The sequence below is a fragment of the Capricornis sumatraensis genome, chromosome X (genome assembly GCF_032405125.1).
Source record: "Capricornis sumatraensis isolate serow.1 chromosome X, serow.2, whole genome shotgun sequence".
NCBI classification, from domain to species: Eukaryota; Metazoa; Chordata; class Mammalia; order Artiodactyla; family Bovidae; genus Capricornis; species Capricornis sumatraensis.
The window spans coordinates 14901705-14907696 of NC_091092.1; the positions used below are offsets into that span (position 1 = coordinate 14901705).

A 5992-nucleotide genomic window follows, 5' to 3' on the forward strand; every position below is an offset into this window, starting at 1 on the left:
CATGACTTACATTTATGCCCTTTGCTCTTTCAAAGGACTCCTAAAGTGAATCCTTTTGAAAAGCTGTTACTACTCACCTCCTAATATATCTTCGGCATCAGTTCAGATTTTCAGTTCAAATTCTTAAATCTTTCAAATGCATCCACTCTAAGGGTCTGTGCCAAGGGCTATGAGAGATGCATGGTCTCTGGCCTCAAAGAGCTTGTGTGCTCACTGAAGACACAGAGAACATAAGTTGGGAGTTCAGGGCCCACAGAAGGGCTAACTCTTGAGAGCTGGTGTGCTCAGTGTGGGCTCAGCACATCAGGCTGTCTCTATAGATGTAATGTGCTTTGTGGTGGCCTTTGAAAGCCCTCTGGTGTTCTGACAAAAGAGAGATAGCCACCTGCCATCACCCTGGCACTGAGTTAGGAGTGAAGGTGAGGATATGAACAATGAGAGGCCGCATTGACCTCGAGAGGGAAGAATCAGAACATAGGCAGAAAAGAGAAAATAGCTTGAAAGAAATGCTAATACCCAGAAGAAGCAGGAAAGTTTGCTTGAAGATGACAAGGAAGTCCAGCTGGTCAAAGCCACTGCTTGAAGTGGCAGGACCAGAAAAGCCTCTGCTGTAACTCCTTCCTTCTATTCCTGCAGGGGATGGGAGGAGAGAACCAGAACTCTCTCTCTCTGCCTGCTGTTAAAGGAGTCATTTACGAATCTGTAAAGCTTCTCAAGGAAAAGGTCATGTTTTATTCATTTCTGTAATCCACAGGCTGAGCACTGTTATCTTGCCCATAGTTGCTGCCCAAGAAATCGCTGCAGAAGAAATGACTGAATAAATGGATAAATTTAGACCCTCCTATAATGCTACAGTCTTCCCAGGTGGCGCTAGTGGTAAAGAACATGCCTGCCAGTGCAGGAGACATAAGAGACAAGGGTTTGATCCCTGGGGTCGCGAAGATCCCCTGAAGAAGGAAACGGCAACTCACTCCAGTATTCTTCCCTAGAGGATCCCATGGACAGAGGAGCCTGATGGGTTACAGTCTACGGTATTGCAAGAGTCAGACACAACTGAAGTGACTTAGGATGGATAATGCCTGCTTCCCTGGTGGCTCAGACAGTAAAGAATCTGCCTCCAAGGCAGTGAGACAGGGGTTTGATCCCTGGGTCTGGAAGATCCCCTGGAGAAGGGCATGGCTACCCACTCCAGTATTCTTGCCTGGAAAACTCCATGGACAGAGGGGCCTGGCAGGTTATAGTCCTTAGGGTCACAAAGCATTGGACACGACTGAGCCACTAACACTTTCACTTTTATAAGGTCTGGAGAAAGGGGTGGCAGAGGATGAGATTGTTAGATAGCATCACTGACTGAAAGGACATGAATCTGAGTAAACTCTGGGAGATAGTGGAGGAGAGAGAAGCCTGGCAACAACAACGTAATGCCTGGAATCTCAGAAGGAAGCAAAACCAGACCTGCCCTATAGAGGAGGGAGGGGACTCTCAACGAGGAAGGTGCTTACAAAATTCTCCCACTAGCCCTGAGCTTTGGAGTTAGTTGGAAATATGAAACAGGCAAGAGGACATTCCTCAGCCCTTTCTAGAACAAAATAGTTTAAGTTCTCCCCTCCCCTTCTCTCCTATTTGGGGACCAGGACTCCAGTCCTTTACCCTTGTGAAGTTGCTCAGTCGTGTCCGACTCTTTGCGACCCCGTGGACTGTAGCCTACCAGGCTCCTCCGTCCATGGGATTCTCCAGGCAAGAGTACTGGAGTGGGTTGCCATTTCCTTCTCCAGGGGATCTTCCCTACCCAGGGATTGAACCTGGGTCTCCTGCATTGTGGGCAGACGCTTTAACCTCTGAGCTACCAGGGAAGCCTTTATCCTTAGTACCCTGAAACTGGCATTCAAAACCCTCCACAACCTGGTTGTGTATAACTCAGTGTCAACCAGAGAAACAGACCCAGTAGGAGGTATATATTAAGGGATTTCTTACAAGGAATTGGTTTATACCATTTCAGGGGCTGGCTGGACAAGTCTGAAATTTGTGGGCGGGTCATCAGGAAGCGGAGATTAGAATTCTACTAGGGGAATACCTTTTTCCTCAGGGAAACTGAAATTGTCCTAAGACATTTCAACTGATTGAATCAGACCCACCCAAATTGTCTAGGAAAATCTCCTTTACTTAAAGACAATCATTAGAAATATAAATCACATCTACCACATACTGTCACAGCAACCCCCAGATTAGTGTTTGATACAATAACTAAGACCACTGCCTAGAAAAGTTGATACATAAAACTGACCATCATAAGCTTCTGAGTTGGTTTCTTGCCTGAGCTCCCAACATACCTTCCCTTACTTCACCTCCCCATCTGTGCATTTACCTGCCCCAAGGCCCTTGATAAACCTGAGACAGAAAAGGGGCGGGGCACAACCTTTAAAAGAATGACTTAGATGTTGAGAACACAATATAAACTGGTTAGAAGTAAGTAGGCCCAAGATGGTAGAAGAGTCAATTTCCACTAGAAGAGCTTGAACCTCATTAAATGCTCATTGTATACATCAACTTTCCTAAATGACACACCTGGGAATTCTCTGGCAGTTCAGTGTTTAGGACTCTGCATGGAGGAGAGATCCTCCAGGAAGATCCCCTGGAGGAGGGCATGGCAATCCACTCCAGTATTCTTGCCTGGAGAATCCCATGGATAGAGGAGCCTAGAGGGCTACAGTCCATATGGTTACAAAGAGTCGAACACAACTGAAGCGACTTAGCACACACACACACACAATTCCACTGCAGGGGGCATGGGTTAGATCCCTAGATGGGGGAGTAAAATCCTTCATACCATGTGACGTGCCAAAAAAAAAAAAAAAAAGACACACCCACCAGCGCCATGACAGTTCTGAGGCTAGCCATAAAAGACTAAAAAGTGGATGGTGACCCAATTCCCTGGAAATCTCTGCCCCTTTCCCCAAATAGTTGGACTAATCCTAATCCTCCCACTCATTAGCTATGAAATTACCCAGCCCATAAAAACTAACCACCCCAAGGATGAGGGAAAGGGTTAGTTAGGGGGTTTGGGATTGACATGTACACACTGCTATATTTAAAATGGATAACCAACAAGGTCCTACTGTATAGCACAGGGAACTCTCTTCAATGTTGTGTGGCAGCCTGGATGGGAGGGGTGTTTGGGGGAGAATGGATACATGTATCGGAGAAGGCAATGGAACCCCACTCCAGTACTCTTGCCTGGAAAATCCCATGGATGGAGGAGCCTGGTAGGCTGCAGTCCATGGGGTCGCTAAGACTCAGACACAACTGAGCGACTTCACTTTCAGTTTTCACTTTCCTGCATTGGAGAAGGAAATGGCAACCCATTCCAGTGTTCTTGCCTGGAGAATCCCAGGGACGGGAGAACCTGGTGGACTGCCGTCTCTGGGGTCGCACAGAGTCGGACATGACTGAAGTGACTTAGGAGCAGCAGCAGCAGCAGGATACATGTATATGTATGGCTGAGTCCCTTTGCTATCCACTTGAAACTATCACAGCACTGTTAATCGGCTGTATTCCAATATAAAATAAAATATTAAAAAAAAAAAAAACAACTAACCATCCCATATTTCAGGGTCTCTCACTTTCTGAGATGGCCCACACTCTGTGGAATGTGTTTCTCCCAAGGCCTCTCTCACTTTCTGAGACAGACTGCATTCTGTCTGTGGCATGTATATTGTTAAGTAAAACAGCTTTCATTTTACTATGCCTTGCTCTTGAATTCTTTCCTGCATGAAGCCAAGAACCCACAGTTTGGGGCCCATCCCAGGGACTCACCTCAGACCTGGGATGTGACCATCCTTTTTTCCCATGCAACAAACCTCGCTAATCTTAAGAGACCCATTTCCTTCAAGACTCTTCCTACATCTTCTCAACTTGAATGCATTTCTCACACCCCTGCCTCCCGTATTTAACCTTATTTCTGTATCTGTCTTGCATGCTAAGAAGAAAAGATTGTGCACTGTTTGCATTTCCGCCCTCCATATAGAAGCCCTGACATATAGAAGGAACTCAGCGTATTTCTTTGGAATAATATCAAACTTACAGAACTCATCACCATTTACATATAACTCAGCACAGTCTTTTCTAAATTTCATATTTTAGGATCCTTATGCCAGCCTCACATACATTGTTCCTATTCTGATGACCTAATTTCCAGTAGTCATGCCCGGATATGAGAGCTAGACCATAAAGAAGGCTGAGCACCTTTGATTGATGCTTTAGAACTAGGTGCTGGAGAAGACTCTTGAGAGTCCCTTGGACAGCAAGGAGATCAAACCAGTCAATCCTAAAGGAAATCAACTCTGAATATTCATTAGAAGGACTAATGCTGAAGCTCCAATACTTTGGCCACCTGATGTGAAGAGTCAACTCATTGGAGAAGACTCATGCTCGGAAAGATTGAAACCCGGAGGAGAAGAGGGTGGCAGAGGATAAGATGGTTGGATGGCATCACCGACTCAATGGACATGAGTTTGAGAAAATTCAGGGAGAGGGTGAAGGACAAGGAAGCCTGGTTTGCTGTGTCCATGGGGTCACAAAGAGGCAGACATGACTGAGCAACTGAACAACAAATTTGGCCATGTTCATCCATCCCTAAAGGTCTGTGGACATTTTTTCCTAGATGACTTTAATTCAAGTCTTCTTTAAACTTTCTCCTCAGGATCACCTTACCTAAGATAAGGACTAAGACTCCCATCCCCCATGCCCTAAGGTTGTTTACCTTCCTAGAGAGAGAAAAATTGAATAAAGATAACAGCATTCCCCCCCCCCCCCCGCACACATTTATATTCTGGAATTCTCTGATTAGGTGACTTAGTTTTTGCCCTAATGGGATCATTATTAGTTTTAATCCAATGAGCCCAGGGTTCTTTGATCATTTATATGGAGAGAAGATCCCTTGTGTTCATAAAGTTCTCCAAGAGGTCCATGACATCGAAAAGGTTGAGATTTACATCTCTCATCCCTCTTCTTAAACCCTAAAGCTACTGGCCCAGTTAAGGACCTTACTAACTTACCCTCCCAAACTGGTCTGCCTGCCTCCAATCTTCTCTTCCCTATTATTAACCCACACAGTTAAATTTGCCAAAAGCACAATTATGATCATGTCATTCCCTTATTCCAGAATAGGAAATGGCTTCCCATCACCTGCAGAATAAAATCAATATGGTGCGTGATATGCCAGTCAAGGCAGACTACTTACCTTACCTCAACACCTCTACTTCCTCACCTTTTCTTCCTGTCAGGGGAGAACCACCTCCTTCCAATCATTGTCTGCTGTCAGCAAAAAAATAATCAACAGTCTACCTAAGAAAGAGTGAAAAATTGTATTCAAGCCAACCTGAGGATTGTAATCTGTGAGACAGTCTTTCAGACAGCACTAAGGACTGTTCTGCCCATCAGAGGTCAAAGCACAGTTACATAAGTTTTTGAGACATTTGTTGTTGTTCAGTTGTCTAGTCAGGGATTCCCTGGTGGCTCAGATGGTAAAGGGTCTGCCTGCAATGTGGAAGACCCAGGTTTAATCCCTGGGTCAGGAAGATCCCCTGGAGAAAGAAATGGCAACCCACTCCAGTATTCTTGCCTGGCAAATCCCATGGATGGAGGAGGCTGACAAGCTACAGTTTATGGGGTCACAAAGAGTTGGACACCACTGAGCAACTTCACTTTAGTTGCCCAGTCATAGCTGACTTTTTGTGATCCCATGGACTGCAGCACACCAGGCCTCCCTGAGACATAGAGTTATACATCAAATCACAGTTTGACTGACAGCTTACATAATCCTGATCTGTGCATACAAAGTGAGTAGTGGGTCATCATGACCCATCACAAAAATGAGAAGGAAGTTTATCTTCTAGAGAGGTCTGGTTAATAATAATAATCCACACTAAAAGAGAAGGAGGAGGCCCAGATGGGCAGAGAAGAATTTTGTCTTGACACAAAATATAAATTTTAT

At 45.1% G+C, this 5992-nt stretch overlaps 1 non-coding gene across 1 annotated transcript; it reads right to left on the minus strand.

Moving 5' to 3' along the window:
• Positions 1-1781: 1781 nt before the first annotated feature.
• Positions 1782-1853, minus strand: TRNAC-ACA (transfer RNA cysteine (anticodon ACA)). The gene has a single exon. It is a non-coding gene; the product is annotated as a tRNA-Cys (tRNA).
• Positions 1854-5992: the final 4139 nt, after the last annotated feature.